Raw genomic sequence first — 23,959 nt, forward strand, 5'->3', positions numbered from 1 at the left:
AAAAGAAAAATTTATGAAACTAAACAACATTAGCTTATGCCTGCCGTCATCCACATACTACCTATTCTAGTGTCCCATACCACTAGAATAAGCAGTATATGTCATACCCTGATGAATCAGGATATCATTGGTCACACTCATCATCAGTCTCAAGTCTCATCACATAAACATTGCCGTGATAAAGTAATCATCAGATACCAAATCCCAATCCAATTCCAATTCCACAATATAAGTCCAAATCCAAATCACTTTCATTCTCTACCCGGGTAACAAAATCATACCAGTTACAGTGGTGGCCAGCCACTGCAGCATGATTTTGAGATCAGTGTTGCCTCATCCGGCAAGTCTACACCAATAAAACGTGCTGCCTAAATTGGTGAATCTGCACTAATGCTGCCTAAATCGGCGGATCTGCATTCGATATTGTTTAAAAATCATAAATCTGAAGTTTATTAATGTGCTGCCTAAATCGGCAGATCTGCACCAAGATGAGTATCTACACATTGCCTAGATCGGCGAATCTGTGTGTGCATGACCAATGGACTAGGCAAGACATAAAAGAAAAAATATTTATTATGTTGTTGGCATCACAGTGCAATATATCAAAGTACTTACAAATTGTTGTGCACTATCCGAGAGCACTGTAGCTCACATGAGTAGCTGCATAGCTTATAGACAAATCTTCTTTCGATACATTTAGAGGGCAGGACCTTAGCAGTGTTTGAGAATTCTGCGTGGAACATAATGCAAAGAACTGAGACATGAAAAGAGGAGTGACGTATGCGAGTACATACCAAGAGGGTTTGGAATGGTGTCCTTGAGTATGCGTGAGAGAGCCGTGTTGTCTCTTTGAATGGTATCAGGAAACACAGGTAGGAGTTTGGCACAATCTTGTATGACAGAGGGAGTAGCAATGTAGCAATGTAGTTGAATGTTATCTGCAAAAGTATTACTAAAAGACAAGGTGCCAAAATATAACTAAATCGCCCATCAATATTGTCAAAGTTGATAATGGTAAAATGGATGCAAAGTTAGGATTGAAAGTGGGAGAGTTTAACTACAAAAAGGGGAATAATGAAGGTCCTAAATGAGAATACCTAGTTGTCAATTGTTAGCGTTGCGAGCCTTATACAACGGTTAAAAAATTACAACAGGAAGAGTGACAACAACTGACCTACATATCTATAAAAGTATTGCAAACATGATAGCATGTTAATTATTAGCTTCTTATGAAGTATCGTGTCCCTGTAAGGACTTGGAGTGAATAGAGTAGTGAATGTGGGTGCATTTGTAGATGATTTCACAAAGAATATATATTAGCTTGGACAAACCAATAATGTCGTTCAATATTTTGTGAGACACGGTGTAAATTTAGAGCATAGGGGAAAAGGTGGGACATCATAGGAAAATGCAGAAGCGTCAACATCAAACACCCTTGGTTTTGCTTAGCTAGTTTCAAAAAATCATTCAATTTAAATAAAACACTGACCGATACTGCTGATAGAATGAGATTTTTCTTTTGTGAGCGGTATTGTTTTAATTACGCAAGAAGTAGTTGCACGAAATTGTTAGCAATAGGTTTTAGAGTGCTTATAGAAATACCTTGATTGTTAGTCAATGAACACATTCTTAAATAAGTGAAGCAGTTATGACTAGTGTATTCCACACATGGCCATTCATATCTCCAGTTGGTACATTATTTGCTAAGATACTTGTAATTCTGTCACACTGCCTTTGCAATGTGCATAGCCATTGTTGAGCACCAAATCCCATACCGCAATTAACAAATGATTGGTACAAAATGTGAGCCCCTCTAGAATCAGCTTCCACATGCTCTACCCAAGTGACCTTGGAATATCCACTAGGCATATCCTTAATAATACAGCCAGAAAGGCGCTTTCTGCATCGTGGGCGGGTTCCCACGTAGACTATCGATCGACACGTCTACAACAACCCATAGATGGCCTACGCGCTTCGAATATCTCAAGATGTAGTTTTCTCGAGTGGGAACCAATTGGGTAGGCAGCTGAAATTCTGAGTACATCAACTGAATGGTGCCATCAGTAGAAAGGATCTCAACAGAGTGAACTTGAGAGATAATGGAAGGGAACATTTTTGCCCAGCGTCTCACATCCATAGGGTCTCAACAAGGGAGGGAGAATTCATGATGAGAAAGCCAGTGTGGCAGGTACTCTCGGAGTGTAGCCCCATAGGCGTAGGGCCAATTGTCGCAAGGGAACCGCTGGACATAAACATCATGATGAATACATTCGATAGGATCACCTGTGGTGGAATAGGAAGGATGAGGAACCCACAAGGATTCAGAATCTTGGGAAACTTGTTAAAGTTCTTCCAGAGCAAGCTCAACAACAAAGGGCTTCTGAAAGAAAAATTTAGATCGAGCTTCGGGGCCCACGCTGCTGCATGTACAAGAAACCCTTGGAGCGCCAAGCCATGCATATTGCAGTAATAGAGAGTGGTCCAGGCCATGGTTTTACTGTCGGAGCTGTCGAATGAGCACTAGCTGCTAGTGGACGAGGCGTGCAAATCTGAGGTGCCCTGGCTTGGTGCTACGTCTTTGGTGGTCACACGTACTTAAGCAGCCTCGATCTTATTAGCACGCGCCATGGAAGGCTTGTTGCCACACTAATAACAATATTGTAAGGAGTTCGTCTGTTTTCCGATGGTAGGAACTAGCAAAGGTGGTGCTACCCATTCCTTGTTGCCAACAAGGAGAGCAGAGAGTTCGTATGGATCCGGCCGACTGGTTGAGAGAGAGAAAAGGAGTGTCGGGTGGTTGTATCAAGTGAGGGAGAGAAGCGGGATGATAAGGGTGGGTTGGTAGACGATCACAGCCGCAATGGAGTGGTTGGAGACTGCATGCGGCCACTGAGTGATGAGAAGTGGGGCGGGGGATGAAAGAACCACTGCATGGGAGTGGTTGGCGACCGGAGAGAGAGTCAGATGTATGGTGATGAACCAGCGACAGAGAGAGATATTGAGACTGGGTGTGTGTGTGTGTGTCAGTTTGGTGGTTGGCCAAGAAAAAAGCGTGGCGGCTGGACAGGCAGGAAGAGGGTGTGAGAGAGAGAAGGTTCAGTTGTCGCAGGAGCAATGGGTGGTAGGGAGAGAGTGAGAGAGAGTTCGAGTTTGCATGGCGGCTAGGTGGTGCGCAGCCCAGTGCCTGGCATCCAGCAACTGAGGAGGGTCGAGAGAGTAACGTGGGGTGCGGGTGTGTCCAACAACCGAGGCAGACAGAGAATGCAATGGTTACTAGCTGAGGACGCGACCGAGAGAGAGAGAGAGAGAGAGAGAGAGAGAGAGAGAGAGAGAGAGAGAGAGAGAGAGAGAGAGAGAGAGAGAGAGAGAGTTTGAATGCACCTATGTGTGGCTGTGAGGTGATGAGAGTTGCTCGTTAACGCACCACAGCTGCATGCTGCATGGTAACTAGCCGAGGAGAGGGAAAGAGAGACTAGTCGCTAGTTGACCAGAGAGAGAGAGAGAGAGAGAGAGAGAGAGAGAGAGAGAGAGAGAGAGAGAGAGAGAGAGAGAGAGAGAGCTATAATTGTTCACGCGGAGTGTACCGAGAGAGAGAAATGGAAAGAATTTTCGTGCCCACACACTTTGATGGCTGGAGTTCACCGGCATTGCCATGCAAAAAACTACTACGCACACAAGGGAGCAGCTGCCGCTTCTGCTGCTTTTCAGATCAGACAATTTGGCATGATTGAAAAGTGCCAAAATTGGAAGGGGACTGCGGTGGATTTTACTTGCCAACCGTGATGGTTGGTTGCTCAATGGTCCGGGATGAAGCGTTGCTGCAAATGCAGACGCTGTTGGTTGAGGGTAGAGATGCGTGCTCTATGTTATGCTGCTCGCACCTGGTGCTACTCTCCTTGGTGATGTGTGGAGGATGCGAAGAGTCTAGGGAGGTTCAATAGCCTGATGTGAGGATTATTTGAGAGACTAAATTGGGGGTGATTCCTAATTTCCTACTATGCAATGAGTCCTTGAGAGTGCTCCTTATGACGGGAGAGAGAGACGGAATAAATAAATAAAAAATCCGTTACAGCTTCATCTTCCTCGTTGTCTCTTCTCCTTCTTCTTCTACTTCTTGCTCATCGAAACTCAGGCTACCTTCCTCTTCATAAATCTATTCTTCTTCCTTTTTCCCCTTTGTCAAATTCTCTCGTGGATTTCTTATCAGCTAACAGGCAATTGAAATCTAACGTTCCTCACCTATTATCCTATACTGTGAGTCGTAGATGAACCTTGATATCATGAAAGAGATCCTATTCCTCTCTTGTTATTGCATATTGCCAGAAGATTCCGAGCATAAGATTATGTTTAATCTATTCTATCAATATGTTCAATTAACATAATTATACTAATAATTACTATATCATGATAATAAAGAAAGGATTCTCTTCAATTTCTAAAGATCACTATCTCATACAATCGACACTAATAATTATTATAAATTGAAGCAATTAACAAAACCTACGAGCATAAGAAAACAAAACACTTAGCTGCTATTTGTCAAAAATCTTTAGTCTTGGAGCGTAGCCTATGCTCTGATACCACTGCTACAATCGAAAACGTCACGAGCCCTGCAAAATAGCAAAAACAATATACTACAAGCCATGAAATGAACAAATCTGCATACCTCGAATCACACAACGCATAATCCAAGTTGTACATGAGCAGAGAGAGAAAGAGAGCGTGGTAAAACGAGAGAGCACGTGCAGAGCGGAGTGCTACGCCGGCACGGAGAGAGAGAAGAGGAGAGAGGAGAGAAGAAGTACGCAGACACCGGGTGCAATCTCCCCCCGTGCAAGAGTGAGCATTTCCCTCTTGCACGTATTTATTTATAGATTTCTTGAATGCCCAAAAATGAGTACAAACTGGCCGGCCGGTCATAAATGGCCAAAGCTCATAAAGACCACTTGAATAATAAAATGTACAATATATATTTCCATTCGCATAGGCCTAGCTTGGTCTAGTCTTTTCCACCTGTCAACTGAAATAAATCATAAAATATCATTTCTAAAACAGGTTGCGCCTTCTTTTCGCATAGGCCTAGCTTGGTCTAGTCTTTTCCACCTGTCAAACAACTGAATAAATCATAAAATATCATTTCTATAACAGGTTGCGCCTTCTTTTCTCTCTCTTCAATAACGCCCTCAAAATGACCTCCAAAATTTCATAATGCGAGAGTACTCTCACTTCTTCACCACAGTATTGTGTGCTTTTCAATTGGTTGTGCAACCATCTTAATCTCATGAATGTTGGTAGGCTCTCCAGACCCGCCGGATAATGCATCGGCGGTTGTCTTCCCCGTCTCCACTCGATTTGTGCCCTTTGTCGCTCTTGCTTTGCATCCTCGTATTGTGAAATCCACTTTTGCATCACTGGATTGAGAAGCATGAAAAATTGGTTGATTTTAGCCTCTAGATCTTCCGTCATCATCTTGTCAACATCGAGATTGCACATGACAATCCCATACATGCGCTCATCATCTATGGTTTGCCATAGCATGTCCCGGACTTTATCAAATCCGTCTAGCCACCTCCAATGTGAACGTTGAAACCCACTGTGACGCTAGTGTCACTCCATCCAAACTTTTCCTACATGTTGAGAAGAACCAAGAGCGCCTTCAATCTAGACACGCATCATACAATGGCGTATCGGCTTCACTTTTCATATCGTCATAGATAAGCCTTTCTGAATACATGATCGTCTTGATCATTTCATCGATCTCAGGCTCAAGCATTGCCTCGTTGGGAATGTGATCTACATGATCATCCTCTGAGCTATCAGAGGCTACATCTTGTGGCCTCACGTATGCTGCTTGACCAAAGTGCCTGCGAACACGTCTATTGGGTTGCAAGATTGTTGCATGTTGGCCAGCGTCAGAGTCCGACGAGTTATAATTGGCAACAACTCCATCTATAATAGATGGATCAAAATTGCCAAATTTGTGAACATGCTACAAAGAAACACGTCTTGTCCGTCACATAGCATACTTGCATTGATTACAAGGACATAAGGTCCTTGTTGAGAGATAGGTGTTTCGGTTGGACGGTCCCACATCCTCGTCACTACTCATAATGAATATAAAAACCTTATAACTTAGACAAAAATTTAATCTTCTATTGACATCCTCCGTCTTTTATCTCTCTCTCTCTCTCTCTCTCTCTCTCTCTCTCTCTCTCTCTCTCTCTCTCTCTCTCTCTCTCTTTGTTCATATTGTAAACTACCTGACATTATCTAGTCATGTCTGATCCTCGCACACCTCGGTCTCGAGGTGGACAGAGATCAGAACCACCAGGTTATAATCTCATCTTTATTGTTCAATGCCTATATTTGTGGGTATGAGAAATCTACACATCCATGTCTACATGATATTGCCTGTAGCGGACAAAACCCCTTTGTCTCTTCTCTAGCTGTTGCAATTCAGAGCATCTTAACATCTCTTCACAGCAATCCTTGTTCGAGGGATTACTTAGCACATTACATGTTGGCCTTGAATCTGAGTATCATGTCGTTGAAAGCTTTCCAACTTAAGGTCGCATCCGTAGAGAGGAAGAGAGGGATCATCGTTCGCCTAGCTCTATTTTTTTTGTAATCCCAAAGGTAGACTTTAATATAAAAACTAAATCCAAAATCTAATCTTAAATCTAACCTAATTGAACATATGGTGATTCTGAGCTAATTGAACATGGTTAATGGGTGAGTTAATAAGTGTCAGATTCTTATGGGAATATACATATTGTTGTGTACCTAGTGTTTGCTCTTTGGGCAAAGCTTTCATTGACATGCCCTAAAATCTAACCTAAATCTTATCTAATCTAATCTAATCTTAAATCTAACATAAATTTAGAGCTAATATAATCTTAAACTCAACATAAACCTAAATCTAATCTAATTTTAAATCTAACCTAAACCTAAATGTAATCAACTCAAATATAAATCTAATCTAATCTTAAATCTTGTCTTAATTTTAAATCGAAATTTAATTTAATCTTAAACTCAACATAAACCTAAACCTAATCCAATCTTAAATCTTAAACCTAAATGTAAATTAACTTAAATCTAACCTAGCTAATCTCAAATCTTGTCCTAATTTTAAATCTAACATAAATCTAAATCTACATTAATCTTAAACTCAACATAAACATAAATCTAACATAAACCTAAATGTAATTTAACATAATCTTAAATTTAATTTAAATCTTAACATAATCTTAAGTCTAACCTAATTTTAAAATTAACATAAATTTTAAATATAAGTTAAATGTAATCTAACTTAATCTTAGATCTTAATTAATCTAACCTAATTTTAAATCTAACCTAACCCTAAATTTTAATATAACATTTCATTTCATACTTTCTCTACTTTTTTATCTATCTCTCTCTCTCTCTTTGTTTTCTCCCCTCACCTCTCTCTTTTCGTCCTCTCCCCCTCTCTCTCTCTCTCTCTTTGGTTTTTTCTCTCTCTCTCTCTCTCTATCCCTCTTTCTCTTTCTCTTTCTCTTTCTCTTTGTTTTCTCCTCACTCTCTCTCTCTCTCTCTCTCTCTCTCTCTCTCTCTCAAAGACACAATATGTGGGTGTGTGTGTGTGTGTGTGCACGTGCGCGCGTGAGAGAGAGAGAGGGAAAGAGGGAAAGGGAACATGAGAGAGAGGAGAGGGAAGGAGCATATCTGGCTCTCCACCCTCTCCTCGTCTATGTGTATGTGTGTGTGTGGGGGGGGGGGGGGGGGAGGAGAGAGAGAGAGAGAGAGAGAGAGAGAGAGGGAGAGTGCGGGTTTACCTCTTTCGCTTGAGCGTCGAAACTCGCACTCTCTCTCTCTCTCTCTCTCTCTCTCTCTCTCTCTCTCTCTCTCTCTCTCTCTCTCTCTCTCTCTCAGATCTGAAATTTGAGGTTTTGGTGCTTTTGGTTTATTTTTCACCCCTGTCGACGTCACTATGGACGTCACTATAGGCATCGCTATGCAACAAATAAAATAGCAACACCGTGGATTTTCACTTTTGAGCATCGCACTGCGAGTGTTGCTAATGTGAAGTACCTCTTGTAGTGGTAGTTTCTTGGTTTCAACATATAAAGTCATTTGTCCTTGTCAAACTGCACTAGAATAGCCCCAATTCCATGAGGGAACATTTGGAAGACCAAAATTATGCCTTTATTCACCATATGCTCAAGTATGAAACTAGTCTGTGAAGGGCATTCCATTGTTTTGTAACATTGGCTTCTATAAGCATAAAAAATGCCCTCTCTATAAAAAGATATAATGATTCTATTATTTTTTAGCAAAACAGCTTGAAACTTTACTAAAATCTAATAATGTTTTAGTGCTTATGAGAATCCTCTCCATAGGGATTGTTTTTTGACATGGAGAAAAATCATCTGCTTTCTTTCCTCATAACCAACCTATGGTAGAAGCAAGGTGTAAAAAACTTCTTTCTAGATTGACAAATAAGTTGCCAAAACTTGGTAGGAAAATAGGAAACTTTAGTGTCTCGAGACACTTGAGTGTACAATTATAAGACTAGTGTTAAGGGCATCAGAAGGCCATTACCCCTTTTGATGCAAGTGCCTTGAACATATATTCAACCTAAGTAGTCAATTTAAGATTTTGTACATTCAACCCTAATAATTGAGCCAATATTAGGCCCCAAAGAGGTTGGCACTATGTTTTTAGAGTAAAATTTTGAATAAGGTCTTTAGCAATGATAAAGAATTTGAAGGATTGCCTATGTGTTTCAAAATCCATCCCTTTTAGCCATTACTGTCGAGCTTAAAACATTTAGAGTCAACCTCAATGGACATACCATTTTTTAGAAAAAGGAAAGCATCCTATTAATCTTAATAAAGAAATTTTTCCAATTTTTACATTAATTTCATGGACGATCAATCCCCATTATAGAGGCAGTCAAATCATCATATGGTAACTAGCCGGCAGGCAAGTAAGTTGGTTGAATGGACAAGAACCACTATCCGCGACTTTGTTCATACAACCTTTTCATCAAGCCATTGTTGCCCAATTTTGTGTTGCTTCCCCTCCCCCCCTCATCTTTCTCCTGCTCTTGTGGTATCATGTCCTGTCAACAGTGTGGATTTGTCCCCCCCAACCCCCCGTGCCCCCCCGAACCGGTGGTGTTTTGTCTAAGAGAGTGAGATTGAGCAAATGCATGCGTGCATAAGGGTTGAGACCTTGGGAGGGTTGCTATTTATAAATTTTTTATATCACATGCGTTCAAAAACTATTTTTAAAACTCTTTGTCTGTGAATTTTTTTAAAATGAAATAAACCATTTTTCTATTCAATCTGTAAATTATTTTCTCAATTCCATTTTATGATACCCTTCTATATGTGAAAATGTGAGAAAAAAATAACATATAATAACCCCTTCTAGTACACTCACATGATAGTCATTGTTGACATATAGGCCAGGTGACAGTGGGAAACCACCCTTATCTTTTCTTTCCTTAATCAATATACGGAGAGAAAGCCAGAGATTTGACCTCTCTCACTTTCCTCTCCACTAACTTTATGTGGTTCATCCCCTTCCCCCAATTCTCTTCTCCCCTCTCTTGCATGCATTCCTCACACGCACTCTCTGCCAAGACAACCCTCACTAATGGTATGAGAGCTATGGCTAGGCGGCGGTGGTGGTCTCTCAGTGGCAACAAAGCTCGGCGATTTGCAAATCGGAGTGATTTGGGGTAGATCTAGCACGGATCCAACGAGATTGCAGATCTTGGCTTCTCTTGCATGCGTAGCCCCTCTCAAAGAGAAGAGGGAATCTTTGAGAGAAGCCATGGCATCTCTGTAGAAACAATGATTCTTCAAAAACACAAAAAAAAAAAGCTTTGAAATTGAACTACAATGTTTGATTTTAGAAGCATTGTGAGCTTGGAAGCAAAAAGGAAAGTAAGCTTAGAAGCAAAAGTGGATTTTTTGGAGGTCTATTTGTCTACAGAAATGGAAGCTCAGAAGAAAGCTTGAAAGCAAAAGGGGATCTTTTGGAGGTTTGTCTACAGAAATGGAAGCTCATAAGTAAGCTTGGAAGCAAAAGGGGATCTTTTGGAGGTCTGTCTGTCTTCGGAAATGGAAGCTGGAGACTTTTTTTGCCATTAGGTTAACCTTAGGCTTTTGAAAAGCTTGGAAGCCATTTCCTAACAAAGTTAAAGGCTTCAAATGGCAACAAATCAAGCAAGAAAGAAAGATGCACACACACACATTCACATAGGGTTTTTTTGACAGTAAGCAGAGAAGTGAAGCCAATTTCTTTTTGAAGAAGAGTGTGTGCAAGGGTGTGTTCACACACTTGGGCAAGAGTGTGAAGAGTCGGTTCCAAAGATAGAGAGAGAGAAATCGCAAGCGAGTGAGAGGTAGAGATTGAGTCCATCTCTTTTGGCGTGCGCTCACACACATAGGCAAGCACGTGCAAGTTTTTTGACGATTTTTCTCCCTCTTCTCGACTTTGATTTTTGGCGACCCGGCGGTTTCGACATCGATTTTGGTTTTTTTTCGCGGTGTCTCGGCATTCCTCCCCTACGGCATGAGCATTGACGACTCGGCTTGGCGCACCGGTTTTGACACCAATCTACGGTTATTCGGCTAGCCACTCCAGTTCGACGATGGGAGACGACATTGACATTGGCGATTGGAGCCATTTTGACACCGACTCTCGCATCTTGGCATCGGCTCGACATTACTCCCATTACAGGAGGATTTTCGACATCCGACCCAACACTGCTTTCACGCGGATGACCTTTTCCCGCGATCGACAGTTGTGCTCGCCACACGCACAAGTGAGGTGCCTCTACCATAGAGGAGTGACACCCAGCATCAGAAATGATCGTACCGATCACACTCTACAGCACAGCTTTTGACTATGACACCTTTAGCGGCTATTCGACTAGCGCATTTTTGCCCGCCGATGAAAATCGCCACATAGAGACACCGACATGTAGGTTACAGGTTACAGGGACTTTTCAGTCAACTTACACATAGATTCTCCAGATTACCAGACACAGCGCTTTCACAGGCAATTTGACAGTCATTACGATAGCAGATTCTCTGCAGATAAATGCGTTGATAGATGTATTTTTGTGTGAGCACACCTGGTGCTACTAAGCTCTTTTAAGAGCAGGTATCCCTACAGGGATCACTTTTACTACATGTAGCAGTTCTTGGCGCCTGTTTTGAGCGCGGTTTACTCATGTACATTGAGTTGCAAACACTATCCATTCTAATACCTGTGGGGCCATTTTTGGCTATTTTGGCAGTTTTTCTCGATCGTTTCTGAGACTCGGAGCAGAAGATTAGACCTTTCTAATACTGTGGGTAGTCCATTTGTGTCTGCATCAGCCTTTGCAGGGTCATGAAACACCTTCAATGATACAGGTAGCTGGAATTCCCACTTTTGGTACACTCGCCATAGGAAATGTATCTGGATGGTTTCATATGCTTTTGACACCGAGTTGGCGATCACATTGGTAGTGATAGTATTAGTTTTTTTATGCCCAGCTAAAGCAGTTGACACATTTATACGTATTTTGAGTTGAATTTTGACTCCTCATAGAAAGGAGACTCTGCTGGATTCCCACGAGTTGTGACTTTCATTGTTGGCACCTTTTGACCCTATTTTGGTTGAGATTTTACTCCCAAAACAAAGGTTACTCTACCCAAATTTCTACAGCTTCTCGCCATAGTTTGGCACCTCTCAAACCCTCTTGTCAGCAATGGCTTCTTCTTTAGAAAGGAGGAGTATTTCATTCGTAAGTTTGATGGCAGCAACTTCACCATGTGGAAAGAGCGCATGAAAGATGTTTTGACAAACAAAGGCCTATCAAAACCGTTGAAAGAGCGTGCGAGGATGATGACTATACACAAGCTCATTGGGAGCTTTTGGATGCGAGATCCATGGCTACGATACGTCTACATCTAGCCTAGTCAGTGTTCTTCACTATCATAGGGAAGACAACAACCAAGGAACTTTGGTATAGCTTATGTTCAGCATGGGAGAGCAAAAGTGCATCCAACAATGTTTTTCTCATGAAAAAGCTTATGAAGCTCAACATGAAAGAAGGTAGCACAGTTTCTCGTCACTTAAATGAGTTCAACTCCTTGTTCAGTCAATTAACATCTCAGGGCTTTAAGGAGTTTGATGAAAAACTCAATTCTATATTCTTGTTATGCTCTCTACCCAATTCATGAGACATCTTTTGCATAGCCATTAACAATTCGGCTCTGAATGGCAAGTTAGTGTTCAATGATGTCACAAATGTGTTGCTCACTGAAGAAATTCGACGTTAATCTCTCGACGGTGCTAGTCATGGAGATGCATATATGGTTGGCAGTTCAACAAAGGCAAGAGTCCTTGATAGGAACAAATACAAAAGCAAAAGTAGAGAGTGAAATCCTCGTAGTCCTAGCAGACACGGGAACTCAAGTAGAGACCGCAGTGCCAGAAATGTCGATTGTTACTATTGCCATAAGAAGGGCCATAAAAAAAGAATTGTTGCAGTTTCCTAAGAGATTAGAAACAGTGCCAGAAATGTCGAGTGTTACTATTGCCATAAGAAGGGCCATTACAAAAAAGAATTGTTGCAGTTGCCATAAAAAAAGAATTGTTACAGTTTCCTAAGAGATTAGAAACAGTGCCAGAAATGTCGAGTGTTACTATTGCCATAAGAAGGGCCATTACAAAAAAGAATTGTTGTAGTTTCCTAAGAGATTAGAAACACATGCAAAAAGATAATTCTAGCAAAGGCTCTCGTACCTACCACTGCAGTAGAGGATGCTCCTCCTCTAGTGATGAACATTATGCTAGAAAAGATTCATGCAGAGGTGACAACAGATCCCTCAGATGTTATCATTTTCACTTCACATCTCACTATAGATGCTTTGGTTGCACAAGATGAGGGTTATGTATAGAATTGGATTCTTGATTCTGGTGAAATTTTTCATGTCACACCGCATAGAGAGTGGTTTTCCTCTTATGCATCCATGCATGGCATAGTCAAGCTTGGTGATTCCTATGAGCTTGACATTATTGGCATTGGTGATGTGAAACTTCAGATGCATAATGGCACTACTTCTGTGTTGCAGAATGTTAGACATGTGCCCAAGCTTACAAAGAACTTGCTTTCTATAGGGCAATTGGATGATCTTGGCTACACTATCATTTTTGGTAATTGGTCTTGGTTGATCAACAATTATAACCTTGTCATGATGAAAGATTATAAAAATGGATCCATGTACTCTATGTTTGTTTTGAGTGTCAACGAACACTCTGTTGTTGAGCTGCTGTCTACTGAATTGTGGCATAGCTAGCTAGGGCATATTAGCCAAAGGGAACAAAAACACTTCAGTGTTTTGGTTACTTACCTGTGTTAGATTACACGAACTTTCCATTGTGTGAGCATTGTCTACACAACAAACAGACTAGGTCAACATCTTCGCCATTGAACAAGAAACTATGCAAACCCCTAGCCTTAGCGCACAGTGATTTGTGTGGTCCCATGGCACATAAAACTCTAGGGGGGCAAACTACTTTCTCACGTTCATAGATGATTCTACCAGAAAGGTGTGGGTGTATCTCCTTAAGAGTAAGGAAGAGGTATTTTCTACGTTCCAAAAATTCCTTGCCATGGTTGAGAACCAATCAGGAAAAAATCTCAAAGCTTTTTGCACGGACAATGGTGGAGAATACGTCTCCATGGAGTTCAAGGATTTTTGCAATCGAAGAGGCATGCGTCAACAGTTTATTGCTCCATACACACCTGCACAAAATGGGATAGCTGAAAGAATGAATTGAACAATTCAAAAGCGAGTTATCTCTATGATGTCTATGGTGAATCTTACTTCAAAGTTTTGGGGGGAAGTTGTTCTAATAGCAATGCACATCATCAACAGGTCACCTAGTTCTCCTTTGAATTTCAAAATTTCGAAGGAATTATGGACTAGGAAAACGCCAAGCTATGAGCATTTACATGTATTTGGATGTGAGGGATATGCACATGTATCCAAAGAACTTCATCGCAAGATAGATCCCAAATCACACAAATGCATTTTTATCTATGGTGCAAATGGAGAGATGGGCTATCGTCTTTGGAACCCAAAATCCTGCAAAGTCATTTGTAGCTCACACGTAATTTTCAATGAATCAAAAATGTACAAGAATCCCATTAAAGAAGTTGAGTACAGACGCATTCGTTTTGAGGATGTAGCCTCCGAACCAGCTCAATTTAGTAGTTTTGCACCTCATCGTCAAGTGCAAGATACTACTAGTCCTCCGGAGAGAGTAGAGTCCAACTGTCGAGCACTGAGATGCTCTGTAAGGTATCACATCCACCCGAGCAATTTGAGCTAGGTATACACCACATTTTGGTCACTGACAATGGAGAACCAACCTACTACTACAAAGAAGCTATACAAATGGACGATATCATTAAGTGGGAGCAAGCTATGCAATCAGGATACAATTTGATTGTGTCTAATGAGACAGGGGATTTGGTTGATTTACCAAAAGGCAAAAATTCTTTACCTTGCAAGCGGGTATACAAGAAGAAGTATACAACGAAAGATCTTGTGCCTAAGTACAAGGCTCGTCTAGTTGCCAAGGGTTTCAAGCAGCAAAAAGGTGTGGATTTTGATGAGATTTTCTCTCCAGTAGTCAAGATGACTACACTTTTCACTGTGCTTGGCTTGGTTTCTATCCAGGGCATGGAACTTGTCTAAATGGACGTGAACACAGCATTGCTTCACAGGGATCTAGATAAAGATGTCTACATGAAACAACCAGAGGATTTTGTATGTGAAACCCAACGAGGGTAGAATTGGTTTGTAGACTTAAAAAGGCACTCTATGGTCTCAAGCAAGGTTCAAGGAAGTGGTATAAAAAATAAGACAAATTCATGCAGTCTCAAGGTTACACAAGAAGTCAAGAGGATCACTGCTTATACACAAAGAGGTTGAACGATGGTTCTTTAATCATCTTGATCTTGTATGTAGATGATATGCTTATCCCAGGCAAATCAATTGATGAGATCAATCAGTTGAAAAAGATGCTAAGCACTCAGTTTTCCATGAAAGATTTGGGAAACGCCAATCACTTTCCTGGTATGCACATCAGGAGAGACAAGTATCGTGGAATTCTTGAATTATCTCAAGAAAATTACATCCACAAAGTCTTGCAACGTTTTAGCATGCATGGGGGGAAGTCACTGAGTACCCCAATGCAAGCATACTCAAAACTTAGCAAGGAATATTCTCCCAAGACATTTGCTGAGAAAGAGAAAATGGCGAAAGTGCCATTATCTTTAGCAGCTGGCAGTTTGATCTATGCTATGGTAGCCACAAGACCAGACATTGCACAAGCTGGGAGTAGTTAGTAGGTACATAGAAAACCCTAGCAAGAAGCATTGGGAAGCAGTGAAGAAATTCCTTAGATAGTTAAAGGGTACATCTAGCATGTGTTTACGCTTCGAAAACAGTGATGCATCTATTGTAGGTTACACGTGCGGATTATGCAGGTTGTGTGGATCGTAGAAGATCCACATCTGGCTATGTGTTCATGTTTGCTGGAGCAACTATCTCTTGGATATCGTGTCTCTAAGATTGCATGTCTTCATCTACCACTAAGGTAGAATATGTTGCTGCGTCTGACACAAGCAAGGAAGCCATATGGTTAGCTCGTCTAGTGGGAGATTTGGGCATTCACAAGGTTCCAGTACTACATTGTGATAGTCAAAGTTCCATTGCTTTGGCAAAGAATCGGGTGTTTCACTCAAATTCAAAATACATAGAGGTCAGATACCATGTCATATAAGATGCATTGTCTGGCAAGCGCATCAAGCTTGTCAAGGTTCACACTAACGACAACCACGCAAATGCTCTCACGAAGAGCCTAGTCTGGGAGCGATTTACAAATTGCATAAAGCTTATGGGTGTAGGATGAAGCCTAAAATATGCTTCATCAACTTTGTATAGACAACCCCCATAGTCACATAATGATTAAGTAACCCCCCCACCACCACGAGGTTGAGACAAACTATCCCATAGCTTCATCAACTTTGTATAGACAACCCCCATAGTCACATAATGATTAAGTAACCCCCCCACCACCACGAGGTTGAGACAAACTATCCCATAGCTTTTCTCTTTCCTTGGCTGAGGAGGGTCCATATATTTTGATGATGGTAATATGTTGATCACCCACTTAATATTTACTCCTAGATCTCTTCTAGATGCTCTACTTCTGGGTTTTAATCCCCTTCATGTAAGAACCAAGGAGCTACATACTGAGATTCTCCACCCAACCCCCCATTATATAGCCCTTGGCCACTATGAATAGAATCTCCCTGTCCGCATTTAGCAGCCGCCCGAGTCCTACTCGCCTAAGTTTTCCCTTGGCATGACATTACTCCCCCCTTGGAGAAGCGTTTTCGTCCGCAAAAACACAAGTGATAGTATCTTTGTAAGAACACTGATTTTTTCCTTATTGGCATCCCTTAGCGGGCCAATTGTCCTTATGATTGATACTTGGTGCAGTGAGGAGATTCAATGAAACCAAGAGCAACATCTTGATTTTCAACATTGTTGTCCTTTTGTAGCCACTTGTATCTAAATGGTAACTCAACTCATAACTCACTTGAGTACGTTAAAGAAGTAACCACAACTAAACGTCATTAAAGACATAACCAATTTTCAAACTTTTTGAAGATACTAAAACAAATGCGAGAAAACCTTGGCACAACTTTCCATGAAGTTGAGCTAGATTTTCAGCTCGCATGAGAACCTAGAAAAGCTCATAGGTACTAAGGGAGAAAATAGGGAGTGTCCTCTTGTCATACTTCTGAACATGTTGGAACACACCATACTACATGTTCACCCTTAATAAAGGTTACATGCCAACATACTTTGTCAGCACACCTATTAAGTCTTTCCACAATAGGTGTTCAGAGTTGAAAACTTAACCTAAGCAAATTCTAGAATAGGGAGAGAATCAACCATTCAGAATTTTTGTGCTAATGTATGCGCTTAGCAGATCCTTTAGCACTAGAAAGAATACTTGTAAGCTGCCCATCCAATGCGAGATGAATAGCAGCAGTAAGAATGAGGTGCTTTTTTCCAACCACTTACAGGTAATCTTCCACAATTGACGATAAACTATGAATCACCAAGTGAGATTCCAGCCATATACTCGATATGGTTTGGAGATAACTAACTAGGTTAAAAGTGAATTGGAGTGAAATAAACACAGAGACTTTAGACCATCCAATCACCAACACCCATACTGTACCATTATCTCAAATGGCAAGGTGTAAACTCATAGTAAATCTGCAAGAGAAATTGCACTTGAAAGGCAAAAGGTTGCAGAGAGAACAAAGTCCACGGATTTGCATGCCGCTCCAAATAAATTTGTGTTAAACACTAGGGCCCATAACACCTAGTGTGCATGCATTTAACACAAACATATCCGAACCGCAATTCCAAGACGAGACTTTCCACGATACGTATGTAAAAATCTTGCAACAAAAGTTGGACCATAACAGAATGTGAAAACCCAATCACACCTAGGTACCAACCCTGAGACATTCACATTAACATAGCATATTTGTCTATATGTAGAAACACCCTACGTTAAGGTGGTTTCACAGCACTTGTAATCATAACAAGTATGTACTTAGTACCCAACTAATTCCCGCCACTGAAATTGTTCTTGATACTATGTGCCGCTAATGGTCTAATGAACAGATGTGACCAACACGTAGGGATTTTATCATGACAAATCATTAGGAATTAGGCACCAATGTCAGTCCCAGAGACTCATATTCTCCACATGTGGAAAATGTCTCAAATAAGGATGTCAGCAAAAATGACATCCATCAAGTACGAGATGTACCTGTGTGTGGAGGTAACTGCAAACACTCTGCGAGTGACGGGAGTGAGAGGGATTCTCATTATCATCGCTCCACACTGGCTAAACTAAACTCCTTGAGTTCCTAGACCATGTTTTATCCCATGTGCCAAACAAAACAATACCATGCAGGTCTGTAACTATTTCAACAAGAGTCAAACCCATCAAGGTATCTTGATGAACAGGGAAGAGAGAAAATGACACTATTTTCTCAAAATGCTATGCTCTTACATGACCTTGTCACATGGCTAAAGAGCAAGTTGGATGAAAGCCTTCTAGCTCAAACATCCCTTTTATAGAACTTAACCAAACTTAATTGGAAAGGAAAATAAACCCAAAGAGAATATACTTATAATGAGGTGGAAAATACCTGATACTTACCCGAAGGTCAAGTACATCCCTCAACCTATAAGCGTACCATATCAAAAAAAAAAAGACCTACTAATCACTAAAATTAGAGATTAGTGAAGATAAACAAATTGAACTTGTAACCCTGGATGCAGCCTTGGAAATCCAAACCCCTGGGTATATCTTGCCAAACCAACCCCCTTGGTGAAAGTTTGGAAAGAACTGTTTGACTATCCCTTGGCAGACATTTTTCTTGAAAAACAAAGTGTGAAGGTGTCCAAAAAATGACCATCAACACGTATTGAGTGATTGAGTAAGCACATGTGTGGTCGTACCACAAAACTCTGCTCCTATATGCACACCTAGTGCTTTAGAGAAAATGAGAGATCCACGCAAGGCGGGACTCCTAGCTCTTATGGGCAGCCATGCTATTTGGTGAGTGTAAGCTCATCAAAAATTCAACTTAATCTTCGCACCAAAACATGTAGTGCTTACAAAATACCCAAAAACATATTTAATGGCAAGACTCTTGCTTGGCCATTAACATCGATGGGGAGTCCACTGGGTAGATCTGTTCAAGCTGGAAAACAATCACCGAAGGAATTCCAACAATTGGGTCTTACCCTAGATCTAACAATGGCTCTTATCCAGACTGTGCGGCTCATAGCCCTTATGTCAATTGGTGTTCAATTGACGAACAGATGAAGACTAATCTGGATGGCATCTTTGCCAATTTCTAATTGAGAGTTAGAGAAACTTGGCTCAAGCTGACTCACAAGCAAAACATGTATCAAAAGCTTCTTAGAAAGTTGTCTTTATTCTGGGAGAGAGAGAGAGAGAAAGCATTCTGGGATGAGGAACTTTCCTTAAGTTTGTAGAGTGTGTACCCAATCTGTGTGCTCTTACGCATCTTATGCCTGACTTGCAGCTTATCCTACAAGCATTCCATAGTTTTCTGGTATGACTCTCTCATCAAGAGAGGTAATAGAAAAACACAGAACACGTCCGACCACCTACCTTCTTGCAGGGGACGTGATTGTATGAGGATGACTTAGCATTGGCACTTTGCTATAAAGCAACTCCAAGTTTTAGGTTCTTTTTAGTGTTGTTGTGCATTGACAGCAACCAAAAATCATGTTAAACAATCTAGAACTTATCTTGTCCTTGACAGAGTGTGGTGTTATAGCGGAAGTGTAAACCAAAATGTGGTGGAATTCAATCAACCTGGCTGGAATGCCTTGCATGCAAAGGGTAAGCATGTGGTGAGAGTGACGGCTCAAACGTGAGAGCCAAAACCACAGTCTGTACCAGAAGGGATACATTATAACTGGATGTTGTCACACATAAAATGTGAGGAGATATCCCTATTTTACCAGTGTCCCAAACGTATGTGCCAAAGCCCGTGATTCCAAGTCAACGGGCAGTATCTTAGAACACGGGAGAAGCCTTGCTTCGTGTAAAACTGTCAAAGCACTTTGCTTTGCACATCAACAATAGTTTCCAAGTAAAAGTGGAAACATGGAAAAACAAGAAAAACTGAAATTTCTCTAACCTGGTCATTTGGATGTAACTCGTTGCTTGGAAATTCCGAAGAAAAACTTGTTCAAAAGTGGCTCCTTAGCCTAGTCTACTACAAGAGAGAGAGTTGTCGCAAGTATCATATACACCCTCAGGTATCATTTATGCTCGTCTGGCACATAATGAAATATGATGCAAGCATAGTCAAATCCCTCCCGAGTTTATATGCTCATAGCATATGCCAAACGTGGGAAGTCTCAATACAAAATTTGTCAATTATGGAAGTCGTGCTTCACATAAGTACTTCTATGCTCATAGCAAACAGATGATGGCAAAAGCTAATCGACCTTGTCAAACACTTTCAGCTAAATGAGATGTCGAATATCTCAACATCTTGAGAATTGCAAAAAAGTATTTGTAATTGATGTATTCTCTGCGAGCTTCTAGTCCATTAGCAAGCCATGTCAATCTCCTTGAGATTCCAAAACAATGATGACTTGTTATGCTTTTGCATCAAACCGGCCCAACTGCTGTGCTCAAAGCCGTATAAATTATTACACTCCATGCATGATAAACTTTCTAGTCTTGCCGGCCATGCTTGGTCATGCCCATGGTTGACCTTGGCAAGCAGTATGCTAGGACGTAAGCATTTAAAGCACTTTGCCTAACCCTAAAAACTTGCGGAAACAAAGGCAACCCTTGCTTTCCATGCTAAGAGTGCGAAGAGATCTGCAAGATTTTATGAATTCAGAATTTAAAACGTGAAAGGAAACTTACTTACCGATTCTTACAGCCTTCTTCGCGCGGTGGAACTAAGTCAGCGTAATCCCGACTCCCGTGTTGTCAACCTTTGGCATGTTGCATGACCATGCATGCTTAGATTTTCATAGCCTTGCCGATATGCCCAGCTGAATATCAAGCGTTGCTCGAGTGCATAAGAGCTTGTTGTAGCCTTGCCAAAAGCATGTCAAGAATGCTCCATGTCAATTGATATGATTGTGTTGATCAACAAATTGTAGAGCGAGGTGGAAGAAGGATGGTGTGCGTGAATAAGACATCCAACCCCTGCAGCACAGTGACTGCAATCGAAGGCGCATGCCGATGCTGATTTGCCAAATTGGCGGTGCTTGTCGCTGCTTGCATGCCTTCTATGCTCCTTCCATGGCTATGACCACATGGGATGGGCCCCTTGATTGCCCTTAGGGCACCCTTAGGGCGGTCGATCAAAGCCAAAATTTCTCATGAATGTGAAATAGCCGCTGTGAATAGAGATGGTGATGACAGCGATTCAACCTCATCCTCTACCCGGCACCACAGGCCGCTAGGAGGGTCGCTGAAGAAACTTAAACAGCACCGCAGGCCAGGGCGATCCCATCAAGGGCAGCCTCATCTTCCCTTGGCAAGTCCGTTGAGCAGGGCTCCCGCCTCAAGAGCTTGTTTCTATAGCTTTTGACTCCGCCAATAAAGGGATATTTCCTGCGGCTCTACCCCCACACCCTCCACGCCATTTCCATAGCTCACTTGTTTTGTCCTTCATGACGAACGAGAGAGAGAGAGAGAGAGAGCATGCAAAGCCATGCCAAGCAATCCGACCCTTCTCCTTCCCTCCTCAATGGCTCTCCTCTCCCTTGTGCTTCGATACCAGTGTAAGAACCCAGGAGCTGCATACTGAGATTCTCTACCCAAGCCCCCGTTATATAGCCCTTGGCTGCTATGAATAGAATCTCCATGTCCGCATTTAACAGCTAGCCCTTGGCCCGATTCCTACTCGCCTGGGTTTGCCCTTGGCATGACACTTCACATTCCATGATTGGAGAACAAACTCTTCCACTATGAGAGGGGTACAAAGTCCTCCACCTCAATGAACTCTTCTTATGTGCCCTCTTTTATGCTATCCTCCTCCATTGGTCCTTTCCCCTTCCCTTCAACAATCATGAGGTTTTTTGGGGTGGTATCATAAAGAACCTCAAAGATATTATTATAGAGAAAGGGGTTTTTGGGAATGTTTGGCGAGACTTCTTTCACCCACCAAGCCGCCCACACCTAGGATTTGAACTGCTTTCATGATATGCTAGATATTTTGTGCCATCCTTCATCTTTATTACCAACTATGGGTGACAACACAATCTTTTGAAACACTAAGGAGGTCATTTTTTTATGGGCAATGGACATGAAGCGATATCTTGGAGTGGCCTTTCCATTGCTATGTTGAGCTTTGGTAGTCTTCTCCAAATTCTCTAGCGTTTCCTTGCTTGAGTTAGGCAACACATCTACTTGTGCCTTTTCATTTATTTATTCGGTGGAGGAGATTCCATTTCAGTATCTATCCGGAGCATTGCGGGTATGTCTTTTTCTCCAACTACCGGTCCAAGTGTCGTGATCAAGGCAGATCGACACAACCTAGGAAAGTGCCCAAATTTGTTACACTTGAAGCAAGCCCCAAAGAAGGTGCCAAATTTTAGAGAAATGACCTTAACACCATCCCCCACATTCACAACCTTATTCTTAGGCTGGGGATTTTTGAGATCCCACCAAATACACATTGTAGTGGAGATGTTACATCTTGCCCTGCATGATGGGACAAACAAAGGGGTACCTAGTGCTGCTACTAGAACTTTCAATTTGCTTCTTAGCCACATTGGTAAGTTGACAAATTCCACCCACACGGGGCACATACCCACAACATCCCTAGGGGTACCTAGGGTTGTTGCCAGATCTTTCAAATTTCTTCTTAGCCACATTGGTAAGTTGACAAATTCCACCCACACGCGGCACATGTTCTAGAAAACATGAGGGGATTCAAATGAGGGATCCCAAGTGAGCATGCATACCATTTCTCATTTGAGATATAGCACACTTTTGGCCAAAATTTTGGCCATCTTTTCCTCATCACTGAATTTCATTGAGAAGAAGTCTTCTTCTAAGTATTGTGTGTTAAATATAGAACCCCCCTAGTTCAAGACATTGGAGCTATGAAGCCAATTGACAAATTTGGATTTGGTGGGCACCCTGTCCATGAATCCAAAGACCAGTATAGATTTAGCAACCTCGGTGAGTTTCCTCTTGATAAAAGCACAAGGGATTACAACGATTAGTGCATCCTCTACTTTCACTCTTCCAAGGAGTGTTTTTTGAAGAGCTTGATAGGCCCTAGAGGCCCGAACGGTGCTCTATTTCCTCCAACATTCGTTTGTTCAAGACTAGTGCGCTAACAATCTCGGCCAATTATTTCTCAATCTGTACCTTGCAACCTTTTAGTTCCTCCTTGTTTGGCCCTGTTGAAAGGCCACCCTAATCGTCCCCATTGTGTTGGCCAATGATTACATAAAATCTTTATCCATCACATCAAGTGATGTGTCCTTTGTCTCCACATAGGATGGCTTTATCCACCACATCAAGTGATGTGTCCTTTGCCTCTCCCTCAGCACCCACCCTTAGCATCCAACATTGCCTCTACATAGGATGGCTTGTTCCTATTTTCAATGGCCTCGAGAGGGAGCATTGGTGTGACTCAGCCTTAATTCAAAGTACCAGGTAGTACAAAAGTCCTTAGACTTGTATGAATCGCAATCCTTGGGCTATGATGGATTGTGCTTCGTGATCAGGGCTACCCCCACGAAGGCAACCGTCGTCAATACCAACGTTAGCGCCAAATAGTGGCAGCTCTGTTGAGATCCTCGAGGTACCCAACACTTTTGTCAATGGATTGCAATTTGTGGGGATGGATTGCAATCTGTGATGACATTTACAAGAGTATTATAATACTTGTTAGTCATCATCCCAACTTGTGCCAGCAACTCGAGGGATCTCTGCATAGTGTAGAAAAAACACCACCATCCCATAGTGCAATTCACCAGCAAGGGCATGCCAAGGTGGTCAAGCAGCTATGAAGATCAAGGGCAAGCAAGGGACGGCAAATATGTATGTTTTATGTGGTTTTCAGGGCTGAGGTTCTTTGATATGGTGCCTCCTAGAGGTGATTGGGTAAAGGGTATAAAGTGTAGAAATGGGAGTGCCAAGGGTGTCCTTCAGTGTAGTCTACAGGCTGGTCAAGATGTTCCTCAAACAAAGCTACACTGTGCAAGTTATGGCAGCTTGAAATTCAAAGCAGTTTGCAAATGGGTATAGGATTGGGCAATTGCATGTGGATGGTCATAGC

The 23,959-nt window shown here is 41.7% G+C and overlaps 1 pseudogene; it reads right to left on the reverse strand.

Annotated features, from left to right (window-relative positions):
- Positions 1-1,629: 1,629 nt before the first annotated feature.
- Positions 1,630-2,490, reverse strand: LOC147427853 (homeobox-leucine zipper protein HDG2 pseudogene; annotated as a pseudogene).
- Positions 2,491-23,959: the final 21,469 nt, after the last annotated feature.

This window comes from Adiantum capillus-veneris, chromosome 23 (assembly GCF_014529385.1).
Source record: "Adiantum capillus-veneris isolate H3 chromosome 23, ASM1452938v2, whole genome shotgun sequence".
NCBI classification, from domain to species: domain Eukaryota; kingdom Viridiplantae; phylum Streptophyta; class Polypodiopsida; order Polypodiales; family Pteridaceae; genus Adiantum; species Adiantum capillus-veneris.